This window comes from Sapajus apella, unplaced genomic scaffold (genome assembly GCF_009761245.1).
Source record: "Sapajus apella isolate SASKATOON/1434 unplaced genomic scaffold, GSC_monkey_1.0 scaffold2, whole genome shotgun sequence".
Lineage (NCBI taxonomy): Eukaryota > Metazoa > Chordata > Mammalia > Primates > Cebidae > Sapajus > Sapajus apella.
This window is the reverse complement of record NW_022436942.1, coordinates 54,893,090-54,920,433: the sequence shown is the minus strand read 5'-3', so window position 1 is coordinate 54,920,433 and position 27,344 is coordinate 54,893,090. Positions and strand designations below refer to the sequence as shown.

Here is a 27,344-nt window from a genome sequence, read left to right as displayed (position 1 = left end):
TACGGAGGAAAACCTCCTTGATTTCTTTGGAATAGTTTTAGTAGGATTGGTACCAGTTTTTCTTTGTATGTGTGGTAGAATTTGGCTGTGAATTCATCTGGTCCCTGACTTTTTTTGGTTGGTAGGATTTTTTTTTTTTAATTACTGATTCAGTTTTGGAACTTGTTATTTGTCTGTTTAGGTTTTCACTTCCTTCCTGGTTTAATCTTGGGAGCTTGTGTGTTTCCAGGAATTTATCCGTTTCCTGTAGATTTTCTAATTTGTGTGCTTGGAGGTGTTCAAAATAGGCTGAATATCTTATATATTTCTGTTTTCACTATTTTAAATTGTGCGGTGACAAACTTGAACATGTGATATCCTCCCTCCCAGCCCCATTCTGCATTTCCTTAGGGTAGATATCTAGAAGTGGAATTCCCAAATCAAAACCCTTTTCTGGTATTCTCTATTGTACCAGTACCACTAGTAATGTGCCACATCTGTTTTTAGTGATTTAGTGATATGATTATTTAAAATATTTGCTTTTAATCATTGGTTTTAGAAAAATATAATTACTTATATTTGACTTTCTTTGATTTCTGGGATGTTGGCCCTCTTCCCACCCCTGTTATCCCCACAGACTGCTAAGGGGGAAACTATGACTGCTCTCTGAGTCCTGGCATCTTCTTTTTTTATTGTTTCTGATATTTGGTTTATATCAAATTATTGTATATAATTAAAAAACTGAAATAACTTGTTTTGGTGGTCCATCTATTTTTATATTCATTCCAGCTTATTTTAATTATCAGTGCTTTATAATATATTTTAATATCTGGTATCACAAAACTCTGTTTTTCTCTTCTAATAATTTTGATACTCTTTTTTTTTTTGAGATGGAGTTTTGCTCTTGTTACCCAGGCTGGAGTGCAATGGCGCTATCTCGGCTCACCGCAACCTCCACCTCCTGGATTCAGGCAATTCTCCTGCCTCAGCCTCCTGAGTAGTTGGGATTACAGGCACGCACCACCATGCCCAGCTAATTTTTTGTATTTTTAGTAGAGATGGGGTTTCACCATGTTGACCAGGATGGTCTCGATCTCTTGACCTTGTGATCCACCCACCTCGGCCTCCCAAAGTGCTGGGATTACAGGCGCGAGCCACTGCGCCCGGCCTAATTTGGTACTCTTATATATGTATTTTTAATTCTTTAGTAAATGACAGACAAAAAAAAATATAGACCTAAGGGCAATAGTAAAGTTTATGGGAGAAAAATTGCAGATGGTCCTTTCAGCTCCCTAGAAGTTTCTATTTTTTCTTCAAAACTGGTCTTCCTGCTATAAAATTTGAACCCTTGGTTTGTCAGCATATGTATCAGAGTTGCATCAAGAATTAGAATAGACTTCCTGTTACCCATTGTCCAGGTTGTGTCATGTAAAGAGCATCTGCTTTTTTTTTTCCTTGTACAAAAAAATGGTTTTGTATATGGGATGAAACTATAAATTCAAAACTTACAGATAAGGGTTAGTTCTACCATTCATCTCTTTAAAAAGTTTATATGAATATCCAGTCAAAATCAACATGGTATTGCCCCTGAAATGCTATCTATATGGATGTTCCATTGAGAACATAGGACTGTATACTGTCTTGGAATGTCCTCAGAAAGCTTAAAGAACATCTTGATAAAAGATTAGGTGGCTTATGATAGAGTATATTAGTTTATTTGTGTTATTACCAAAGGTGAACTTATGGTCACTGATGGATTTAGGATTATCATGAAGAGAAGGAGAGAGTAACATTTAACTGAGGGTATTAAGTAAACACTTCAGATGAAGTGATGTTAAAGGTAATTAGCTTTACAAATAAATGAGAGAAGAGAACCACTTCCTAGGATAAAAGAACATGTAAAAAAGAGATATGAAAAAGATTTATTTTATATTCCTTTAAAAATATTATTCTTTACCAGCCTAATGAGTATTTCCATATAATAGAAATAAAGAGATAAAGGTTGCTTATAGGGGTAGTGGTAAGAAATGAGGTCAAAGAGGGGCGATATTCCAGGAAGGAGGCTGTTGAACACTTCTTAGGCAGAATATTATTTTTTTCTATAATGAAGCCATTGGGAAAGTTGTGTGTACAGTTACAAATGAACTTCTGCAAGTTAAATGGACAACCTTTTGTGATATTGGTGCTCCAGAAGCACTCTCAAAGGGTTGCTTTCCCATATTAAAAATGCTAAAAAATGGCTGGGTGCGGTGGCCCACGCCTGTAATCCCAGCACTTTGGGAGCCTGAGGTGGATGGATCATGAGAACAGGGGTTCAAGACCAGCCTGGCCAAGATGGCAAAACCCCATCTCTACTAAAAATATAAAAATTAGCCAGGCGTGGCGGTGGACACCTGTAAACTCAGCTACTCAGGAGGCTGAGGCAGAGAATTGCTTGAACCCAGGAGAGGGAGGTTGCAGTCAGCCAAGATCCAGGCAACAGAGTGAGACTCTGTCTCACAAAAAAAAAAAAAAAAAAAAAAAAAGAGCTAAAAAGAGCTACTTGTGCCTTTTTTCCCTTTTTTGGTTCACCTCAGAGACATGAGAATTACTGTTGGTTTTTTTTTTTTTTTTTTTTTTGAGACAGAATCTAACTCTCTTTCTCAGGCTGGAGTACATTGGTGCTATCATGGCTCACTGCAGCCTCGACCTCCTAGGTTCAAGTGATCCTCCCACTTCAGCCTCCATAGTAGCTGGGACTACGGGTGCATACCACCATGCACAGCTAAGTTTTGTATTTTTTTTAGAGATGGGGTCTCACTGTGTTGCCCAGGCTGGTCTCAAACTTCTTGGCTCAAGCAATCCTCCTGCCTTGGCCTTTCAGAGTGCTGGGATTAAAGATGTGAGCCACGGCACCCAGGGAGAATTGTTTTACTGTTTCTTAGGAGCACTTGGAAATGTGTGTTTAATTTAGAAATTCTGCCATTTTTATCTTCCAATGAGGAAATGTTTCTATAAGTTAGAAATTGGTTTCACCATTTTGTTTGGAGAAATAAGAGATATAAATAGTAGATTTATGGCTGGACATGGTGGCTGTTGGCTGTAATTCCTGCAATGTGGGAAGCCAGGGTGAAAGGATTGCTTGAGCCCAGGAGTTTGAAACCAGCCTGGGCAACATAGTGAGATCCCTAGCTCTACAAAAATATGTTTAAAGAATTAGCCAAGCATGTGGTGCCTGCAGTCCTAGTTACTCAAGAGGCTAAACCTATGGGAGAATTGCTTAATCCCAGGAATTTGAGGTTGCAGTGAGCTATGATGGTACTGCATTTCAGCCAGCCTGGGGGACAGACTTGAGACACTGTCTCAAAAAAAATTAGATTTACAAAATGTAGAAATGATAGATGCTTTTGTTTACTGTAAATATCAGCATATCTTATAATCAAGAATATAAAAATTGTGTTTCTACAAATTATTTTGCATTTCTTTAGCCTTTACCTCCCTGCTAATGTAGGTGATCATAAAACACTTTCCATTTAACAGTAATTCAGTAAACTTAGAGGTTCTGGTAATATATTAATTTTAGCAGCTGTACTATAGCATTTCAGCACTTTGAATTCAATTGAGTTTGACTTAAAATACCTCCGTTTTATTAAATTTAGATTTTTTTTTTTTTTCGAGGTGGAGTTTCACTTTTGTTGCCCAGTTTGGAGTGCAACGGCACGATCTCAGCTCACCACAACTTCTGCCTCCCAGGTTCAAGTGACTCTCCTGCCTCAGCCTCCCAAGTAGCTGGGATTATAGGTATTTGCCACCATGCCCAGCTAATTTTTTGTATTTTTAGTAGTGATGGGATTTCTCCATGTTTGTCAGGCTGGTCTGGAACTCCCAACCTCTGGGGATCATGCCTGGCCTCCCAAAGTGCTGGGATTACAGGCGTGAGCCACCATGCCCAGCCTAAACTTAAATTTTTTTGGTACATTGTCTCTAGGTTCGAGCTACTTTGTCTCATAGTATGTATTTACACTTCATAAATTAATACCTTTTTCTTTCTTAGTATTTCGACCCTTCAGATTTTTCCACTATTGTACATTTTCGGTTCTAAAATTAAACTTAATTTTTTTGAACAGATGAAATTCAAGCATATAGAAGGATGTACACAGTCTTATTTCCTCCTTTTCTTGCTACTTTGTTTTCCTCCCACACTTTTTAGTATCCTGTTTATCCTTCCAGTGTTTCCTTTTGCAGTTACAAACAAATATGTATTTTATTCTGGGGATCCTTCCATATCTAGATAAAGATTTTTATTTTTAGTACTTGCATAGTATTTTATTATGTGGATGTACCATAGTTTAGTCACTCAGTCCTTTGTAGATATTTGGATTGTTTCCTGTTTTCCTAACATTTGCATTGTTACAGTGCCAAATGATTAACAATATACGTATAACATTTTCTATTTGCACAAGCAATTGTAGATCTTTAGGTCACATATTTTCTTCCTCTGTCAGCTGAGAGAACCTAGAAGCAATGATATCCTTGTAGCAATGAGCACACCTGGTGCCCAGATCTTGGCTTCTAATACCATTCTCCAGTAAAAGGAACCAGGCCTCTGTGGAGAAATGGCTGATTCTAGGACTGGGGCAGGCCATAAAAATACAAAATTAACCTGGAGCATCTTGTAGTGCTCCAGGAAGAACTATTCAAACAAGGGGAAAGAAAGGAACTATTCAAACAAAAACAGTGAATGAATTATGTCAAAGGGACACAGCCAACTGAAAGAGTTTCTAGTAGCCAATACTGGAATAATTTGAGCAATAAAAACGTAGTATTATAACCCAAAGCATAAAATAATATCTATGAGTTCATGTTGATCGAAATAAATGATTGATTGATTTTCAGTAGCTTTGAAACAAAATAAATAAATAAATAAATGATTGACTAAATAAATAGGAGAAGAACAGACAAATCTGTGCAGAATTAGATACATAGCTCTCAAGGAGGTATAACACAACTCGCTACTTTTCAAGTGTGAGCTACATGAGGTGACCTTGCCAATGAGTACAGCGTTGAAAATTGGAAATAAGGTAGCTTGATAGAGGATAAAATTGACAAACACTGTCTCAGGCTTGTGATCAAGGTTAACATCAACAGTCATAAATTGTGTTGACAGTATGATGTGATGAGAATGGTATTTCAACCTGGATAGTCTTCCTTTCAAAAAACCATGACCCTAGTCTAATCATGAGAGAAACATCAGACAAATCCCAGTTGAGGGACATCTACAAAATACCTGAAAACTGTCCGGGTCATAAAAAACCAGTAAGTCAGAGAAACTCATAGCTAACAGGAGCCTAAGAAGACATGACTTGCCTCTGTCTACCCCTGTTTAAAAAAAAAAAAAAAAAGACATGATTACTACAATGTAGTGTAGTAAACTTCATGGGATCTTGGAACAGAAATAGTACATTAAGTATAAACTAAGAAATCTTAATAAAATATGGACTTTAATAATGTATCAGCATTGGTTCATTAATTGTAACAAATATACTATACTAATGTAAAATCTTAACAGCAGAAACTGAGTGTGTGGTCTGAGGGAACTCCACAATTTTTCTGTAAATCTGAAATGATACTTAAAGTTCATTTTAAAAAAACTACTTCTATAATTCTGTTAAATATTGCCAAATTGGCATTTTGTACTACTACCTACGTGTACAGCAGGCCTGTTTCCCATTACCTCAGCAACTGAATATGTTGTCAGAACTTTTGAATTTTGCATTTGATAGATGAGAACTGGTGTAACTTATGCTATTGTATTTCTCTCTTTATCAATGACATTGGACATTTTTTCATATGTTTAAGGGGCATTTTACATTTTTTTCTCTTCTGTGAACTCTCATGTCCTTTATTAGGTCATTGGTCTTTTTGCTTTTAGGAATTCCCTGTAGGGAGATTAGCCTTTATTTGTGATGTGGGTTGCAAATACATATATTTTAGATTATGATTTTTTTCATGCATAAATTTTGACTTTTATATGGATTTTGAAATATATTTAGCAAAGTCTTCACCACTCCAAGGTCATAAGGAAGTTCATCCACATTTTCTTCTAATACTTGTGGTTGTGTTTTTCACATTTAGATTTTAAAATTTGGATCCTTCAATTCATCTTAATCTTTGAGGCATTTTAAATGCTTACCCTTTGCCTTCTTCTTATAGCTGCATCAGCATGGTTGTGACCATATAGGGGATTTAAATGACTTACAGTAAAAGAAATCCTTAGGCGTTTACTCTTGGTGAGTAAGAAGTCTCAACTGATAAATGATTATTACGATAAATGGAAACTTTTTTTAGAGTTTCTTTTCACTGTTAAATCATAGTGTATTTCATAGTGTTTTTCTACTGATTATCAGTGTTGTGGATTATTCATATATCAATTGTTTTTTTCCTTGTTTCTCATAGGGATCCTCTTTAGATTATTAGACCTGCTTATAATCTGTTTCTTATCTTCCTTAGAACTTCTACTGGTTTTATGGTGCTCTGATTACTAAACTCTATAATCTCCTGAAGTTTAATTAGTGGGCCAGCTTGCTGTTTTAACTCATTAAGAAACTGGGCCAGTAGTGTCAGTGGATGCTGCCTAATATAGGGTGATGATAAGCCTTTTATAACAGCATTAATGTTTTCCCCACATTGCTTGTGATGAAACTAGTGTCACTGAACTAAGCTTTTAACAGATATTTGGGAAGCTCTCTGGTAGTACAGTGGAATGTTGGCTCCTGGAAAATACCACCAAAAATTATTGCTGAGTATATTGCCTATAAGCATTTGTAGGGGGCTGTGTGGGTGGTAAAAAGAATGGCAAACCAGGAAGGAACAGCAAAGTTGGGGTACTTATTGAGGGTTTGAAGTCTGGTTTAAGTATTTCAATGCAACACTTTATTAGAATTAGGTAAGGATCATGATGCAATATTTTAAGATTGACAGACATGACGAGGCAAGAGTTTTGAGGTGAGATTTTTCAGTATTTTAGAAAGTGAACAATCATTTGCTGCTATTTATTGAAAAATTGAATAGTCTGATGTTGGTTTTTATGGGTTTTTCGGGAAGTTCCTGAAATGAACAATGAAGTTTTTTGTAACTCTTATCTGCCTGAACAAGAGTTTCCTGGAATAGCAAAGTCATGTTGTTGAAGACATCTGTATAGTGATAGTTAATGTAGATTGTAAACTCTGTGTAGAGAGTTTCAGTTCTCACTGTCCATTTAGAGTCACAAGAAACTGGAACACGTATTTATAAAAAGTCTGATTCTTGGGCTGATTCTCTTGGTGAATGGTTTGATTTTCAGTTTTTTCCCCTGAGGAATGAGGCCTGACTTTGACAATTAGGTGTTTGACATGCCCAAGTAGGCAGTTGGCTAGGTGAGTTGGTAGCTTAACAAAAAAGTCAGGTTCACTGTAATACTTGCACGTTGGGAGGCCGAGGCAGGTGGATTACCTGAGGTCAGGAGTTCGAGACCAGCCTGGCCAACATGGTGAAACCGTGTCTCTACTAAAAATATAAAATGTTAGCTGGGTATGGTGGTGGGCGCCTGTAATCCCAGTTACTTGGGAGGCTGAAACAGGAGAATCACTTGAACCCAGGAGGCGGAGGTTGCAGTGAGCTGAGATCATGCCTTTACCCTCCAACCTAGGCAACAAGAGCCAAACTCCGTCTCAAAAAAAAAAGGTTGGATCAGAGAAATTTGGGAGTTATTGCTTAGATGCTGTGCACCCACAATGAGCTTGACTAAGGAGGAGGAAACATAGAAGAAAAATGCTGTGTCTTAAGAGTGCCAGGACTTAGGCCACACTGGTATGTTTCTGTGTGGCTGAGGGTGGGGTAAAGGGGTGAAATAAATGTGCAAAGGAGTGGCCAGAAAGGTTGGAAGAAAACCAGGATATTGTTATTAAGAAGCCAAGGAAGATGTTTTTAGGGTAATGAAGGACTGGTGAAACTCCTGTAATTATAGGCAAAGAGAGTTGAAGATACTGGTGTGGGTTAGTTGAGGAAATTTCTGCCTGAAAGCTCTTTTTAAAATTTATTTATTTATTTTTCCTTAAAAATTTTTTTTTTCTTCAGCTTTGTTGATGTTTTGAGAAAGCTCTGTCTTTAACTCGGTTTCTGTGTATCACGCAGGCACTCAGTGAGGGTTAGGGGAAGGGTCACTATATAATTGTGGATGGTGGAGATGGTTTGAAGTAGACGCTGGGGAGAGTGGGAGACCAAGCACAGCAGAGAATTATAGTAAGATTATTGGCCAGTGTTGAGGCCCATTTAGGTTAGCTGATCAAACTGCTTTGTTTTGTGACTAACTGTTCAGCAATGCTGAGATGAACTGGTGCTGATGTGGAGAAAGTCTTAGGTGGATTAGGATTGGGATGGACAAGGATATATTTGTACATTGCAGTAGACCCAGGTATATGTACTTTTCTGCTTTTGGAGTGGCTGTAGCTCTAAGTTGCTTTGCTGTGTTGCTTCATTTCTGATGGGCTTTTCTGATAACCTCACTTGCTGGAAAGCTTACGACTTGACTGGTATTCCGCCCATCTGAACTTACTTTTACTTCTGTGGAGAAGTAAATTAGTTCCTCCCTGTTCCTGGTTTCCACAGTCTTGAGATCTCTGGTGTTGCTTCTTGGGAAGAAGGGGCGGGCATTTGACTAAATTTATAAAGGAAGTATAAGAATTTGCCAAGAGGACAGAGCATGGGGTGAAGGGGAAGGGGTTAATTGTTCCTGATAGGATGAACTTGTGCAAAGTTAAGAGACCTGAGCAAAACACCTTAAGGGAATAGAAGTTACAAATAATTTCTTTGAGGCAATGAAGCACTCACTGAATATGTCTCTGGATATGGAGCTGAAAAGTGGTGGGATCAGAACACAAAGTTCTTGTGAACCTAGGTGAAGAATGACCTGTTGGCCCCAGAGATCTAATTTCTACCTGTTTTTTTTTTTATGCATGTACAAAATAAAGGCTGTTCAAACAGAGTTAATCAGTTTGTCATGACATTCTTCACATAAGAATTGTCTAGTGATGCCGGGCGCGGTGGCTCAAGCCTGTAATCCCAGCACTTTGGGAGGCCGAGGCGGGTGGATCACGAGGTCAAGAGATCGAGACCATCCTGGTCGACATGGTGAAACCCTGTCTCTACTAAAAATACAAAAAATTAGCTGGGCATGGTGGCGCGTGCCTGTAATCCCAACTACCCAGGAGGCTGAGGCAGGAGAATTGCCTGAACCCAGGAGGTGGAGGTTGTGGTGAGCCGAGATTGCGCCATTGCACTCCAACCTGGGTAACATGAGTGAAACTCTGTCTCAAAAAAAAAAAAAAAAAAAAAAAAAAGAATTGTCTAGTGGGAAAATCTGTTTGCAGATTTTCTGAAATGAATAATATTTTTGTAGAAATAATTTTACCAATTTGGCTGCCATGTTACTCCTTAAAAGTTACTTAATCTCTCATTTTGGCTGTAATTGGGGAAAGAGGGTTAGTGATAGGTAGCTTGCAATTTTATATACAGTACATAAATTGGATGTTCATAATTTGGGAGTATACAGTGGCAAAAATAGTAAATGTTAAATGCTTACTGTGTGCTAGGTACAATACATGCATTCTGATTTAGATCTCACATGTTTTGAGGTAATTGTTAATTCCTTTCTCTCTCTCTCTCTTTTATTTTTTTAAATGGGGTTTCATTCTTCTCACCCAGGCTGGAGTGCAGTGGCTCGATCTTGGCTTGACTGCAACCTCCACCTCCCAGGTTCAAGTGATTCTCCTGTGTCAGCTTTCCAAGCAGTTGGGATTACAGGTGCCTGCCAACACACCTGGCTCATTTTTTGTATTTTTAGTAGAGACAGGGTTTCGCCATGTTGGTCAGGCTGATACCCAACTCCTGACCTCAGGCGATCTGCCCACCTCTGCCTCCCACAGTGCTGGGATTATAGGCACCTTGGGAGCCACAGCTCCTGGCCTGTTAATTACTTTCTCTAAAGAGAAAAGTAAATGCAGTTTTCTCAGTGTCATACTTCTCACTTTCTCCAGTGTCCAAATGAAGGAATCAGAATTTGAACCTAGGTTAGGCTTACTCTGGAATTTATTCTCAGTTTCTCTTAAAGTCAACTTCCTGTATGCTATAAACCCCTCATCACTAGTGCCAAAGTTGTGTGTACCATAATTATCATTTCACCATAGGTGTTAATTAAATATAGGGATGTGTTACCTCTAAGCTTTTGAGAAGACTGAATAGGTAGTAAGCAATAATGAAGCAGAGAGAGAATCTAGGCTCATATAGCCAATCTTTGGTTAACTAGAATCCATTTAGTTTACCTTATGGAGAATTCGGATAGCCCAAACAATATCCTGTTTGTCAGAATTCTGGTTAATTCAATTATTGTTTTTCAATGTTTTTCTATATCCTCATAGGAAATGTTTCAACATTTTTTAAGGACTGTTATTTGGAATGTATATTCGTACTTTACCCTTTTTTCCTTCATTTTGTATTAATTTAATCTAATACTTTTCTATTTATGATATACTGAGGTTTTCTAAATAAGTAAAATTAGAAGAATAAAAGTTCTGCAAATAAAAATGAAAACCTAAAAAAAACAAAGTTGTGGCTATGGAGTTTGGTTAGTTGATTAGGTACACCTTTTCTTACTCTTTTGGTGAAAATTGCCAACTTGTCCTTTACCTTAGATCTTATGAAGATGGTAGAGTATGCTTGGAAATTGGCTCATTGTTATGCCCCCTTCCTGTTAAGGATTGATATGTGAGCAATTTCTAATTTTCCACTCAGCAGGTAATATGATGGAGGATTAAAGTGCCTTCCACCCCTCACCATATCACAAAGAAAGCTTTTTCTGAAGATAATGGTAGTTTTATAATTTTAAGATCAATTGATTTGGCCCTAGGAAGCCTCTTTTTTGAGGCTTTTTCAGTATCTTTGAATTTACCTGGCCATATAAGAGGGAGGTTTTTTTTCTTAACAGCTCTTTTCTTCCCCCAAATAAAAACTTTACCAGAAAATTGAAGAATGCTGGTATTTTTAATACGTTGCCAAGTCTTCTATTGTTGCCAACGAAAGTTGGCCACTGTTTAGTAGAATTTATCTTATAAAGGCTTTAATAGTTAGTTTTAAAAAATGTCATAAATATTATTGTGTCATAAATTACAGAATGACAAAATAGCATTTGTCCAGTTCAGATGCCTGTTGGAGCGAAAGACTAGAAAGTTGCCTACACACACACACACACACACACACACACACACACACTCACACTCTCTCTCTCTCTCTCTCTCTCTCTCACTCACTCTCTCACTCTCTCTCTTCCCCTCTCTCCCCCACTCCTTTTTTCCTCCCTCCCTTCCTCCCTCCTCTTTTTAACATGTTAAGAAAATTTCTGTTTACCTAGTGTCAAGTACGTGATTCTCCTCCCTCAGCCTCCTGAGTAGCTGAGATTACAGACATGCGCCACCACGCTTGGCTAATTTTGTATTTTTAGTAGAGACAGGGTTTCTCCGTGTTGGTCAGGCTGGGCTCGAACTCCTGAATTCAGGTGATTACCTGCCTTGGCCTCCCAAAGTGCTCGGTTTACAGGCCTGAGCCACCGCATTGGGCTGAAATTTAATTCTTAAGTAGTGTGAAATGTGACCTTTTAAATATTTAGATATGTATTTAATTCTTCCTATTAAAATGAGGCCCTTAAAATGCTGTTTAAATTTCTTACTGTTGGAGTTAGGAGGTGGTTAAAGGGTGAATAATTAACTGGGCTTCACAGGATATCTTTATGTCAGTGGGCTATAATGTGTCGCCCTGTAGTGAAGTCTGATATTTTCAGCTTTATTTGGTGACATTCCTCTTCAGTTCATTATGAAGTAATCTGGTATTGTAGAATCTCTTATGCTAATTAGAGGATGAAGTATAATGTATTAGCTTAGAAATACACAATGAGAAATAATCTGGCTTGATACAACAATTTTTTTTTATTATAACAATGTTTTTATTTAAAAGAGGGATGTGAGTGATGCAGTGGGAGCAGGGAGGAACACAAAAATTTTTTAAAAATGTTTCTTTCCTTAAGGAGTTTATGATACATTGAAACCCAGGAAGTTTTCATTTACATGGCCAACTTGATCCTTTTAGGTAAACCAATTCAGAAGACCTGATTTCAGATCTGAGGATTGGTCGTGAATAGCTTGCGTTTTCAACCTTTTTGGTCTCAGGACCTCTTTATACTCTTAAATGTTATTGAAACAGATGAAAACAGAAACTTCAGATTACAAAATATTGTTAAAAATAAACGTTGCAGAGTTAACGAATCTTTAAAAAGAACTCAGAATAGCATTGTTTTACATATTTGGAAGCCTCTTTAGTGTCTAGCTGAATAGAAAACAGCTGGATTCACACATCTGATTTTGCCTTTTAGTTTATTGTGATATTCTGTGTAGTCTCTGGAAAACTCCATGGTATACTGGTGAGAGAAGTGTAAAAAAGGCAAATAACTTAGTATTTTATAAAAGCAGATGTTACCTCAGGATGCCCCATGAATATTTTCCAGACCACACATACTTGGCGAATCTCTGCTTTAGAGCAAAATGAAGTGGGTTGCTTATCCTACCTTTGATCTTACTCTGAATTAGATTCTCACAGGCTGTTTCTGTCAAGCTATAGTAACTTATTAAATTCCATTTCTGGAATATACTCACAAGTAACCTGTACTATGAATAGTTGGAGCCTTAAGCTTTGATTGGGAATGGCAAGGCTTGCCAGCTGTGTCATCTTAGATAAATGTATTCACATTTTGTAACATGTCCTCTTCTGTAAAATGGGTAGAGTGATACAAACTCTTAAGACTTTGGTGTGAACCAAATAAACAAATTAAAGCAATATACAGTTGCTAATCAAATCTTACTGTTAATAGGAGTTGGAAGAAAACATTATCTGACATAATGTTCCAGTTTTCTCACAACATTTTGGCCTATTTGGTTAAATTTGCAGAATATACTGAACACCTGATAATAAGATCTGTGTCTTTCTAGTTTATAAGTTACTCTGCAGTGACTTTTTTTTTTAAACTGCCCTCCTTTCTGTCTTTTTGTCCAGCTCTTATACTCAGGGCTTCTTAGAGCCAGTTCCTTCACAAAGAAATGGGGATTTTAAAACAAAAACAGTAAAATATCCTTCCCTGGAGTGTTCATAATCTTGACTAAAGAAACAATTAGTGGAGTTGCTATATGAAAGATACATAGGAGGGCTGTGTGTGTGTGGTATACGAAGTACCAGTTCTGTCTAGATAGAGAAATACAGTAAGGAAAGGAAGGATTAGTTTGTGTCTTCTTAATTTTTTTTTTTTTTTGAGACAGAGTTTTGCTCTTGTTGCCCAGGCTGGAGTGCAATGGCACAATCTTGGCTCACTGAAACCTCTGCCTCCCAGGTTCAAGTGATTCTCCCGCCTAAGCCTCCCAGGTAGCTGGGATTACAGGAATGAGCCACCACGCTTGGCTAATTTTTTGTATTTTTAGTCGAGGCAGGCCTTCTCCATGTTGGTCAGGCGGGTCTCAAACTCCCGACCTCAGATGATCTGCCCACATTGGCCTCCCAAGGTGCTGGGATTACAGGCCTGAGCCATCATGCCCAGCCTTCAACTGCTGATTTTTATAACTCCTAAAAGAACATATTTTCAAGCACCTTACATTTTATGTTTTTATATATTACATATACAATTGTATATAAATATAAAAATATATATTTATATATAAACATATTATTATATCTTACATTTTAACACGTTTGCTAGATAATTATATAGTGTGAAAAGTTAACTTTGTATTTTTTCCATTCTCTTACTAAAGCACATTTTACTACTCAAGAGGAGAAAGTGATACAAGATCAAATCTTTTAGTAGTTAGAATGTGTTTTACCTAAAAGTCTTAGTAATAGTTTTTTTGTTTTTTTTTTTGAGATGAAGTCTTGCTCTGTTTCCCAGGCTGGAGTGCAGTGGCTCGGTCTTGGCTCACTGCAACCTCTGTCTGCTGGGCTCAAGCAGTTCTCCTGCCTCAACCTCCCAAGTAGTTGGGACTACAGGCGTGCATCACCATGCCTGGCTAATTTTTTTGTATTTTTAGTAGAGATGGGATTTCACCATGCTGGCCAGGCTGGTCTTGAACTCCTGACCTCTTGATCTGCCCACCTTGGCCTCCCAAAGTGCTGGCATTACAGGCATGAGTCACTGCACCCAGCCCTATATTAATGGTTTCTGAGTACTTTTTTCCCCTGAATTTATAGGCACTTTCCTTATGATAGAGAAACTGATGGTTAGGGGAAGTGCCTAAACATAAATTTAACTTATTTAGAGAAAAGTTGTCCATTGATATCAATAGGTACTCGTCGTTTTCTGGTTATTTTACTTTTGAAACAGTTTATTATATGTGATCTTGGCTTACTACAACCTCTGCCTCCCACGTTCAAGTGACTCTCCTGCCTCAGCCTCCCGAGTAGCTGTGATTACAAGTGTGTGCCACCACGCCTGGCTTATTTTTGTATTTTTAATAGGGACGGAGTTTCACCATGTTGGCCAGGCTGGTCTCGAACTCCTGACCGCAGGTGATCCACCCGCTTCAGTCTCCCAAAGTGCTGGGATTACAGGCATGAGTTACCATGCCCAGCCTATTTTATTTTTTTTGAGATAGAGTCTTGCCCAGGCTGGAGTCTAGTGGCCCTGTCTTGGTTCATTGCAACCTCCACCTCCCGGGTTCAAATGATTTTTAGGCCTCAGCCACCCAAGTGTAGCTAGAATTACAGGTGCACACCACCATGCCTGGCCGATTTTTATATTTTTAGTAGAGACCAGGTTTCTCCATGTTGGCCAGGCCAACCTTATTTTTTAAAAAAGAAATTCCTACCACATATGCATGAGATATATCTGTGACATTATTAATAACTAGATGGGCTGATAGAATGATTGCTCAACACAATTTTCATTTATAAGAAATACTTAATTTTTTTTCCTTTTTTCTTAGTGTTGTCGTTTTTTCTTTTAAATAAATCAACTAGAAATTGTAGACTATGTTGGCTTATGTAAAGAATTCCTTTCATGAATAGAAGCCTTCATTTCATAGCAAAAAATTAGTGTATTTGAATGTTTTAAGTTAATATGTTTAAGGTACATAGGTGTGTATATTAAAGATATATATATATGTACACACACATATATATATATATATTTTCTTTTTGTGATTCTTTGAATTACCAACTTGATTAATGGACTGATCCTAAGTTAGTTGATTCACCAGATTCTTGTTTTTTAGTAAATACACATATCACAGGCCTACTTTTCTAGAATTCTAACTTGAAAGTCAGTAGTGGGACTGAAACCCTTTTTCAAACTTTAACATGAATTTTGTAGTAAAATTGGAATAATACAGTGATTTCATAGTACCACTTGTAGCTTCCAGCAACTGTCATGAAATTTTGTATTCAAACTGTTTCTTTAAAGAAGACTTTGTAGTTACCTAGGATTCAGGACTCTTATTGTGCTGCGTTCCAGCCTTATTCATCGTGTGCCCCCCCCCGGCTCCCCTGCTTTCTCTTTCTCTTTCTCTTTCTATCTTAGAGTAGTTTCTTTTTAAATTTCCTCTTCCAAGGAATCAGCTGATGCTTCTAAGGCAGACTGGAGCCGGTATTATGGTTTCATATCAAAGTGTTAAAATATTTCATTTTCTAGTGAATGTTAGACTAAAATGTGGAACACTTCAACAATTGGAATATTAAAAGGAGGATATTTCCTACTTACATTTATTTTACTTATTAGGGAACTGAAAAATACCTTTTAAGAATCAGTGGCAACAAGATTGGCCTGTGCTCAGATTTTAGGAGGCATGGTGCCCAGAGAGGGCTCCAGAGCTCTTTTGCTGGCTGCTGCCTCTGGAGCAGCTGACTGGCCAGCTGCGGAGCACACTGATCTGGTCATGATTGCTTTCATCCTGGAGTAGAGCAAGTTCATACAGTTTAAATCAAGAGCCACATTAGAAGCTCCTGACCTCAGGATAACCTCTGATTTCCTACCTTTGAAAGAGGGAACAAGAGGGAATAGTTGAGTCACTTTCTAACATCTAGCCACAAAAATGCATGGGAAGATAACAGCCACATCTAAAGATTGTGACTTCCTGATTTTCTTTATAACTTAGGTAGATTCAGAACATCATCTTCCAGTTTTCCCTTGGAATAAAAGGAACATTAATATACTGTTCTGTGTTGAATAGAAAAATAATTCCTTCCTTTCCACACACACATTTTTTTTTTCCTATTGAACTCTTTTTAGGCCATTCATATAGATGCAGCCTAGATGAAATAGACTTGGACTGTTTGTAAACTCACCCTTTTCCCAGAGTGTGACATTTCTTATCTGTGTTAGATAGCAGACCAGTGTTTCTTGATATATACATTTTTAAATGTGTGCTTTCTTTTGGTAAATCTAGGCCTCCCATTATTCTCTGAATATCCCTATCAGTCACTATAAAGAATTTTTTTTTTGAGACAGAGTTTCTCTCTTGTTGCCCAGGCTGGAGTGCAGTGGTGTGATCTCGGCTCACTCGCTGCCTCCTGGGTTCAAGCAGTTCTCCTGCCTCAGCCTTCCCTGAGTAGCTGGTGTTACAGGCATGTGCCACCATGACTGGTTGATTTTGTATTTTTAATAGAAATGGGGTTTCTCCATATCGGTCAGGCTGGTCTCGAATTCCTGACCTCAGGTGATCTTCCTGCCTTGGCCTCCCAAAGTGCTGAGATTACAGGCGTGAGCCACCATGCCCGGCCTTTTTTTTTTTTTTTAAGTAAAGTCTTGCTGTGTTGTCCAGGTTAGTCTTGAACTCTGGGCTCAAGTGATTCTCCTGCCTTGGCCTCCCAAAGTGCTGGGATTAGAGGCATCAGCCACTGTGCCCAGCTTATTATAAAGGTTTTATTGAAGTTTATTTTCTAGAGATTGCAGCTTTGCTTCTGCTGTGACTCACATGCCAGGATAGGTAATTTTACATATGGAACACTGTAAGTTACTGGATTGATAAGAGGGACTGAGAATTGTTGGCTATTCTTACCTCTTAAGTCGTAATTGTACTCTTTTCTCCCATTCATTACCGAGAATAATATTAAAGAATAGTCCTGAATCTGCTCTACTTCATTAAGTGTAATTCACATTTTCTTATTTCAGCTGTTAGTAACAAATTCTAATGCTCAGAGTGTCAGCACCAGATAGTAATTGAAGAAATTAACCACAGACTTGAGAACTATTTTACTTTATAAGATTTCTTTATAACAAAGGAACTAATACCTTGCTAGAAGTCTCTGTGCTTGACTTGGAGGACGGGCTGAGTTAGACTGAAATAAGAGCAAAGATCTTTCATTAATTACAGATGTCTGAAATGAGGAAAGAAAGTGAAATAAAGAAGTTAAAATATGCGTAGGTGTTTTATAACTATTAACATTTCATTGACTTATGTAGTTAATATCTTCTAAGAAAAAAGAGAAAAAGATGCAGATATTTAACAAGTCACATATGTTTGTGTACCTTCCTGATAATTGATGGTATTGAGCTATCTACAATCTTGGCTAAATCCTTATAAAACCACTGATAACATATTAATATTTACTACCTCCGATTGTCCAGAGTTACGGGTATATTATATCCCTGGTAGAAAATCTGACTGATTTATAAAAAAATCAAACTGTGGGTGTTAGCCTTAGTCAAACAGTTTAAACAAGCATGAGGTACTATGAATTGATTTTTTAAAAAAATTTGGGACAGAGCTGTTTAAGCCGTTTATAATTTCACTTGTTTTTCAGAGATGATTTTTACTTGACGTCTGTTTCTTCTAGTTACTGATACACTAGATATAGTAATATATGAGATATGTGATAGTGGCTGTGATTTATTATACCTAGAACTAAGGGAGCTTTTCAGATGAATACTTATTTTACTTTCCCTTATGTGAGGGACTGGGTCATACTGCTTATAAAAGAAATGACTAAAGTGGCCTGCTGTGTAGGAAGGGTAACATCTGTGTTCATACAGTAAATGGATGTGGCCTAGTTCTCTGGTGGAATGTCTAACACTTGCCAGTACTGTTATCAAAAAGAGTTTGTTAATAATTTTAAATAACTTGATTTCATTTAAAAATACAGTGGCCAGTCTCGGAAAGCTGAATAGCGCTGGAAGGTAGTTGCTAGAAGCTTTTTGGCCTTCCCTGTGTCTGCAGTCTGTTCTCAGAAGTGTTGAAATGTAACCAGGTGTAGAAAAATTTTCCTAATTGTGGAATTGAGTCTGGAATTTGTCTTTTTGATCCTGCCTATGGAGAGAGATTCACAGGCCTATCAAAGGAGGAAGGCGGAATGCTTACAGGGCTCCTGTAGAAGTACTACTTATAGGATTATCTGCTTTATATTTTTTAAAAATAGAAACAGGGTCTTGCTGTGCTGTCCAGCTGGTCTTAAAGTCCTGGGCTCAAATAGTCCTCCTACCTCAGCCTCCCAAGTAGCTGGGATGATAGGTGCATGCCACCATGCCCAGCTTCTATAAACCTATTTTGAAAATACATAAGAGAAAAATCAGATAAGATGACCTCATTAGGAAATAATTTGTTCAGACACATTTTGGTAGCATAGTAAGTGAAATTTGTTAACTTTCTATGATTTGATATTGCTAAAATTGCTTTTAGGTGTAGTTTTTCTATTGAAAAAGATTATCAAGCGGGTCTGACTTTATTCAGGAATATTGCTTAATTTCACAGAAATTGAAAGGCAATTTGTGTTTCACTTATAATCTATACATCAACCAACTTTTTGTGAGGTTAGTGAAGGAACACACAGGATTTGCATTTTGTCTTATCAGGGTTTACTAAGTAGTTTAGTGACCCTCGGGTGAGTCTTAAGTTTTGAACTTTTGTTTTCTCCATATATATATATGAATGCTAAATTATCTTTTTTACTTCATAGAATTGTTTTAAGGGTCAAATAAAATGATGGATGTAAAGACTCTTTAAGCTCTATGAAGCTAGGTATATAGTGATGTTATTCTTGTTATTTTAATAGTAAATTGATAAATGAATTATCTACTTTATGGAAAAATTATTTTAATGATCGGCACAGGGAAGATAATGTACCATTATCAAATGTCTCATCTTTGAGAAAAAAGCAATTTTATTTTTATTTAACATTGAATATTTAAGGACAATTTAAAACTTTAATTTTTAGGGATATATGTATAGTAAATATTAATACAATATATAGACATTCAGAAATTATTAGATTGGCAGACATATTTGTGATATATATATAAACAAAGGTTTGGTGTCTGAAAATTTCCTCATAACCAAGTAATGCTTTTGTCCAAGTTCTATACCTTTTTTTATATACTTTGATTCTGTCTCATATCTGTGAGGACTTCCTGAGTCTTTGAATATACTTTATTGGTTTTCCATGGTGCTCGATGAAACTAAAGGTGGCACCAAATTCCCAGCCCTCTTCTGAAAAAGGAGTTTACTAACCTTAATTTTCTTTTCAAGGCAATTTTGAAGTTCATTTGTGAAGCAGAAAAATATTTTCTGTTTTTAGGGACTCAAGTAAAGACCAAGCCTATGAAAGTGACTTCCTATAGTACGTGCTGTCTGTCTTGATGGTACTCACTCCAGAATGGTTGTTGTAAGGAGGATATATTTAAAGCATAGAGGAGAAAAGAAGATGGGAAAAGAACAGAACAGCAGAAAACCAAACAGAACACAGCCAAATGATTTAACATAAGAATGATTGGAGTCCTCAGTGAAATGGATAGGGGGAAGCATGTGAAAAGATGATTGGTGACGTTAGTCACCAGGAAAATGCAAATTAGAATTACAGTGATGTACTTTTCATCAGAGTGGCTCAATTTTTTTTTTTTTTTTTGGGATGGAGTCTCCCTGTGTCACTAGGCTGGAAAACCTCTGCCTCCCAGGTTCAAGTGATTCGCCTGCGTAAGCCTCCCGAGTAGCTGGGATTACAGGAGCCTGCCATCACGCCTGGCTAATTTTTTATGTTTTTAGTAGAGACGGGTTTTCACCATATTAGCCTGGATGGTCTCAATCATCTGACCTTATGACCCGCCTGCCTCAGCCTCCCAAAGTGCTGGGATTACATGTGTAAACCACCTCGCCTGGCCTAGAGTTCTGTAGACCCCTGTACAGGGGGTTCTAATTTTTTTTTTTTTTTTAAATTGAGTCTTGATCTATTGCCCAGTCTAGAGTGCAGTGGTGCCATCTCAGCTCACTGCAACCTTCACCTCCCTGGTTCAAGCAATTCTCTTGCCTCAGCCTCCCGAGTAGCTGGGATTACAGGCACCCACCACCACACCTGGCTAATTTTTGTATTTTTAGTAGAGACAGGGTTTCTCCATGTTTGTCGGGCTGGCCTTGAACTCCTGACCTCAGGTGATCCTCCTGCTTTGGCCTCCCAAAATGCTGGGATTACAGGCATGAACCACTGTGCCTGGCCAGGGTGTTCTAATTTTAAAATGCTAATTGATGACCTGATTTCTTCTTTTTGTAACTGGAGGTGATATGAACTTTGAAAAAAAAAAAAAAAAAAATTAAATATAAAATAAAATTATTTAAGGTATAAGTTTGGGGATTCATTTTTTAAATATTTTTTTCCCTTCAAGTATTTTTTTTTTTTTAAGGTGAAAGAGCTCACAAATTCTTAATAAATGTATGAGGTCTTTCTTCTTTCATCACTGTACCTTGGAGGCTGAGAAGACACATCTAGAACATCTGAATCTGATTTTGGTGTGGAAATCATTTTAGTCAGTATTGAATCCGCCACCCCTAATATCACCTAGCAGAATGAGAGGTGAAATATATTCCTCCAAGACCAAAACTGCTTTTATGTTTGGTGTCCTCTCATTAATCTTATCATTGCTGTGGGCTACATTTGGACTGCTTGATTTCCAAAATAAAAAAATTGTATGTACTTAGAGCTGAGGTCTAATATCCCTAGAGCTAAGAATTGCTTTACATTTTTGAAGGTTGCTTAAAAATATTTAACAGAGACTATGTATGGCCCACAAAGCCTAAAATATTTACTGTTGGGTTATTTACGGACAAAGTTTTCTGACAACTAAACTTAGGGAATCCTCTAATGTAGTTATTTTCAAAAACAAGATTTTATAAAAACCAAAGTAGAAGCTGGGCACAGTGGCTCACACCTGTAATTCTAGCTTTTTGGGAGGCTGAGGCAGGCATATCACTTTAGGCCAGGAGTTTGAGGCTGGTCTCAAACTGTTAACATGCCTGGCCAACATGTTAAAACCCCCTCTCTACTGAAAATACAAAAATGAGCTGGGCATGGTGGTGTGCGCCTGTAATCTGGCTACTTGGGAGACTGAGACAGGAGAATTGCTTGAACCTGGGAGGCAGAGGTTGTAGTGAGCTGAGATGGGGCCACTGAACTTCAGCCGTAGTGACAGAGTGAGACTCTGTCTCAGAAAAGAAAAAAAAAAAATCAAAGTGTACTGTAAGTATCTTATGTTCAATTAGTTGTTTTATTGATGTGAGGAGACAGAGTTTACAATAAAATAATTATATTAAAACTTTATTGTCCGGGCGCAGTGGCTCATGCCTGTAATCCCAATCCTTTGGGAGGCCGAGATGGGCACATCACTTGAGTCAGGAGTTCAAGGCCAGCCTGGTCAACATGGTGAAAGCCCATCTCTAACTAAAAATACAAAAATTAGCCAGGCATGGTGGCAGGCACCTGTAATCCCAGCTACTTGCGAGGCTGAGGCAGGAGAATTGCTTGAACCCGGGAGGCAGAATTTGCAGTGAGCTGAGCCTGCACCATTGCACTCCAGCCGGGGCAGCAGAGTAAAACTCCATCTCAAAAAAAAAAAAAAAAAAAAAACAACCTTTGCTGACATGATTTATATATTATAAAGCTCACACCCTTAGTGTGTATAATTTAATGTTTTTAATATATTTATAGTTGTTATAATCATCACTATAATCTAATTTTAGAACATTTTTAATCACCCCTAAAAAAAACTGTATACCAATTTCTCTCCATCCTCCTTCCATTCCCCTATCCCTCTGATCCTGTAAATAATAAATGAGGCCAGGCATGGTGGTTCACGCCTGTAATCCCAGCACTTTGGGAGGCCGAGGCAGGCGGATCGCCTGAGGTTGGGAGTTCAAGACCAGCCTGGCTAACATGATGAAACCCCGTCTCTACTTAAAAAAAAAAAAAAAAATACAAAAACTTAGCTGGGTGTGATGGTGGGTGCCTGTAATCCCAGCTACTTAGAAGGCTGGCAGGAGAATCACTTGAACCCAGAAGGTGGAGATGGCAGTGAGCCGAGATTGCACCATTGCACTCCAGCCTGGGCAACAAGAGTGAAACTCTATCTTAAAAATAATAATAGGCCGGGCGTGGTGGCTCAAGCCTGTAATCCCAGCACTTTGGGAGGCCGAGGCGGGTGGATCACGAGGTCAAGAGATCGAGACCATCCTGGTCAGCACGGTGAAACCCCGTCTCTACTAAAAATGCAAAAAATTAGCTGGGCATGGTGGTGCGTGCCTGTAATCCCAGCTACTCAGGAGGCTGAGGCAGGAGAATGGCCTGAACCCAGGAGGCGGAGGTTGTGGTGAGCCGAGATCGCGCCATTGCACTCCAGCCTGGGTAACAAGAGCAAAACTCCGTCCCCAAAAAAAAAAAAAATAATAATAATAATAATAATAATAAATGAAATTATTTAGTCCACTAGTTTGAAATTAACAGACGTGGACTAATCTTTATGCTTTCTCTGGAAAAGGGTTTGCTGAGTAAATAAGGTAAACAAAGCTATCAGAAAAAAAAAAAAAACAGAAGTTTGAAAAACCAAAATATTTGTATGCAATCTAAAAACCAATATAACAGCAATTGGCAACAAAATGTAATCAAAACATACCCTGAGATAATATCCCTTAGCAGTGCCTTAGGTTATTAATATAGGAGAGCTCTTTGACTAAGTTTTAAAAGTCTGTGAAAGGACACATGAAGTCATAGTTTAATTTTCGCACTTTTTCTTTATTCAGTAATGGTATATTGTGTAATTGATGGCATTTTAGATTTGGTGAAATATGGAATGTTTGAAATGATAAATATTAATAAAAAATCAACTATTACAGAGAAAGACTCAGAACATCTCAGGCAATAAAAATATCAAAATACTAGAAGAAGATTCGGTCTAAAGGGAAAAGCTACTTACGTTTGAAAGTAATGAAATAGCATTAATCTAAAATGTTAGCAATTTATTCCTTTCATTAATCCACATTAATCTTCTCTTTTGATGATTTTTGAATAAGTGAAAGTTTCAAGTTTTCACATAGATGCCAAATTTGGGCCTTAAGAATTTTTCCATCTAGGTATGCATGGGTGTGGGAAAATTTTTTTTCTCTCAATTCTTAAGGTTTTGATTCTGGTTTGTAAGATCTGTATATTGCCTTTATTATAGAGGACAGAAGGGTCATTCTTTCAAAGTTTGATGTATTAAAATAGATACCCTTATTTTGGTATTATTTATATAATTTCCTCCTAAGTCATGAGAAAACTCAAACAGCCTAGTTTAACTAGATTTTGTAACTCCAAATATTTGTAAAATATTACCTTAAATATTTAAAATGGAGAAATAAAATTATACAGGTATTAAGTTACTTTCCTGCAGCTTCAAACTTACTCATTGAAACTGCATTGTGAGGTAGGAGCTGGGACCCTACAGACCATATTTCTCTTTTGTAACTAGTTTCCTGTTATTTTTTCCCAATAGATATTACCAGTGGGAGATAGGAAAGTAGAAGAGGAGGAGCAAGGGATTTTTCTCCTGTTTGTTTACTTCCTTTTCCTGTTCATATCTCCACAGCAACAAAGCTTCACCCTAGTAGGAACAGGAGTGGCAAATGGTTCCAGTTTGCAGTTTTTCCACACGCATAAAACCATCTTCATCACATCCCCTCAGAGATGCCAGCATCAACTAGCTATTTCCTCCCTCTCAAAAATCTGGGTTCCAGCTTTGCAGGGTTTCCCCTCTGAGCTCTTGACACGTAGTTTCTTTGCAGAGGTCTGGATCCCAGTTTCTTAGGATTTCTCCGTCAAGCCTCTGAGTTTTCATATTTCCTACTACTTCCCGTTGTTCCTCTCAGCTGTGGTACTGATAGTTGCTTTTTGCATTTACTATGTCTGTGATATATATCTCTCCTCCTTTTTGCCTTCTCAGTTCTCCAGTTTTCCTGGTTAGCAACTTTTATTAAATTCCGTGTTAAAATTACAGGTGTTGTTTCTGTCTCTTGACTGAACCCTGCCTATACACTGGTCAAAATACTAGGCCTTTGCCAACCAAAGTCCTGGAGATCACATTGGTAGTTACTGAGCCTCTGCAATGTGCTGGGCTTTTCTCTGTTCCCTGTATCCCGTCAGATGTCTTCTGTGATCCCAGAGCTGCCTGGACATATGTCATTCTCACACTGCATTGTCTGCTTTTCTGTAGTATTTCTCATCTTGAGAACAGTGCTGATGTCTTTTGTCTCACTGTCCTTAGTTCCTAACACAGGATTCCTATAAACTCAGTGAGTCGTGATAAAATTATCTGATGAAGGGAGGGATCTTATTTTGGTAATTTTCAGCATCTGAAATTCTTCGGATAATGAGATGTTTAAACTAGATCTTAACATAGCATCAAAGATTATGTAATACCCTCCAGAAGTCATATACCTGAGGTTTGATTAGGGATTTCACCATGTTAGCCAGGATGGTCTTGATCTCCTGACCTGGCGATCCCCCCATCTCAGCCTCCCAAAGTGTTGGGATTACAGGTGTGAGCCACCGCACCCAGCCATTACTTTTACATTTTGATTATGCTTCTGCTTGCTTACTTTCTTGCTTTCTCTCTCTCTCTCTCTTTTTCTCTCTCTCCTTCCCTCCTTCCTCTTTCCTCTCTCTCTCTCCCCACTTTCTTTTCTTTCTTTCTTCGTCTCGCTCATCACCCAGGCTGGAATGCAGTGGCGTGATCTTAGTTCACTACAGCCTCCACCTCCCTGGTCCAGTTGATTCTCCTGCCTCAGCCTCTCAAGTAGCTGGGATTACAGGCACGCACCACCATGCCTGACTGATTTTTGTATTTTTAGTAGAGATGGGGTTTCACCATGTTGGTCAGGCTGGTCTTGAACTCCTGACCTCGTGATCCGCCCACCTCAGCCTCCCAAAGTGCTGGGATTACAGGCGTGAGCCATCGTGCCCTGACTATTCTTTTTTCCGTAAACTTTTTTTTTTTTTTTTAAACAAATTTGCACAAAATTTTGTTAATCGTAATTCTGGACTTACGACAGGAATCTCACTGTTCCCTGCATAATCTGTATATCTGTGTGTGTATGTAGTTGTACATCAATAAAATAATATCTGTGAACGCAACTTCTTAAATATTGTCAATAACTTAACTTTTTATGTGCTTTTCTCCTTGCCTCTCCCTAATTGGTAACTATTATCATAAACTTTGTTATTTTAACCTTTTCTATTAAAAATATTATATCTAGTTCACCTAAATAATACAAATACTGTGTTTTTTTATTTTTTTAAATTAAAAATTTTTTTTTTTGGAGACACAGTCTTGCTCTGTTGCCAGATACCAGGCTAGAGTGCAGTGGCGTGATCTCAGCTCACTGCAACCTCTGCCTCCCGGGTTCAAGCAATTCTCTTGCCTCAGCCTCCTGAGTAGCTGGGACTACAGACGCGTGCCACCACACCCAGCTAATTTTTATATTTTAGTAGAGATGGGGTTTCACTGTGTTGGCCAGGATGGTCTTATCTCTTGACCTCCTGATCCACCCGTCTTCACCTCCCAAAGTGCTGGGATTACAGGTGTGAGCCTCCGCACCCGGCAAATTTTTAAATTAAAAAAAATTTTTTTTTGAGACGGAGTCTTGCTTTGTTTCCCAGGCTGGAGTGCAGTGGCTTGATCTAGGCCCACCACAGCCTCTGCCTCCCAGGTTCAAGCGATTCTCCTGCCTCAGCCTCCGGAGTAGCTGGGATTACAGGCGTGCGCCACCACATCTGGCCAATTTTTGTATTTTTAGTAGAGGTGGTGTTTCACTGTTTTGGTCAGACTGGTCCCGAACTCCTGACCACATGATCCACCCACATCGGCCTCCCAAAGTGTTGGGATTACAGGCGTGAGCCACTGCACCTGGCCTTGTTTATTTTTATAAAAAAATACTAAATGTAGTCTTCTGGGACTTCTTTTTTTTTTAAAGATCATGTTACTAGTATTCGTCTTTATTGCATGTGGTTATAGTTAATTCATTTTTACTACTGTATAATACTCCATTCTGCAAATTTACCACAATTTGTCCTGTCTGTAATAAACATTTGGGTTGTTTCTAGTATTATGCTATTATAGACATGCTGCTATGACCATTTCTGTCCATATTTTTGGGTAAATGTGTTACAGTTTCTCTTGGATATGTACCCAGGATTAAAATCTCAGGTTACCTTTCTGAGGAAGAATTTGAATTTACTGACCTAATATTACTATTATTTAACTTTTCACCAGATAAAATAAGTTGAATTGCTGTCTCAGAGAAGGTAGGGCATGTACAACCCAAAGGTGTAACCTCTTAGTGCTTGCTTTATTAGTTAAAAAGGTTAGTTTCTAATGACTAAGTAGGGTAATTAGAAGCTCAGAATTATCAGTAGTCTCCTATGACCTTCCTGTAGCTATACTTTGAGAAATACAGTACTTATATGCAAACTCATGAGAGTAGGAGTGTTCATCACATAACTGAGATGTAAAATGATAATTGCCTTCTCACCTCTTCTGTTTTTTTGTTTGCTTTTTGAGACAGAGTCTCGCTCCATATTCCGGGTTGGAGTGCAGTCATAGCTCACTGCAGCCTCAAACTCCTGGGATCCAGTGATCCTCCTGCCTCAGCCTCATAAGTGGCTAGGACTATAGGCACATGACACCACATGTGGCTATTTTTTTTTTTTTTTTTTGAGACAGAGTTTCACTCATGTTACCCAGCCTGGAGTGCAATGGCGCGATCTCGGCTCACCACAACCTCCGCCTCCTGGGTTCAGGCCATTCTCCTGCCTCAGCTTCCTGAGTAGCTGGGATTACAGGCACGCACCACCATGCCCAGCTAATTTTTTGTATTTTTAGTAGAGACGGGGTTTCACCATGTTGACCAGGATGGTCTCGATCTCTTGACCTCGTGATCCACCCGCCTCGGCCTCCCAAAGTGCTGGGATTACAGGCTTGAGCCACCGCACCCGGCCCACATGTGGCTATTTAAATTTTTTTTTTTTTTTTTTTT

At 38.2% G+C, this 27,344-nt stretch overlaps 1 protein-coding gene across 3 annotated transcripts in view; it reads left to right on the top strand.

The window, feature by feature from the left end:
• CDK17 (cyclin dependent kinase 17) overlaps positions 1-27,344 on the top strand; it is a 118,778-nt gene that overhangs the window by 18,130 nt on the left and 73,304 nt on the right. Inside the window, exon 1 of one of the 3 annotated variants that reach the window (XM_032298590.1) lies at positions 26,946-26,963. The exons of the other annotated variants lie outside the window; for them this stretch is intronic. The gene's annotated coding sequence lies outside the window, so the exon portion shown is untranslated. Of the gene's footprint in view, positions 1-26,945; positions 26,964-27,344 lie in introns of those variants that run through there. 3 annotated transcript variants of the gene reach the window in all.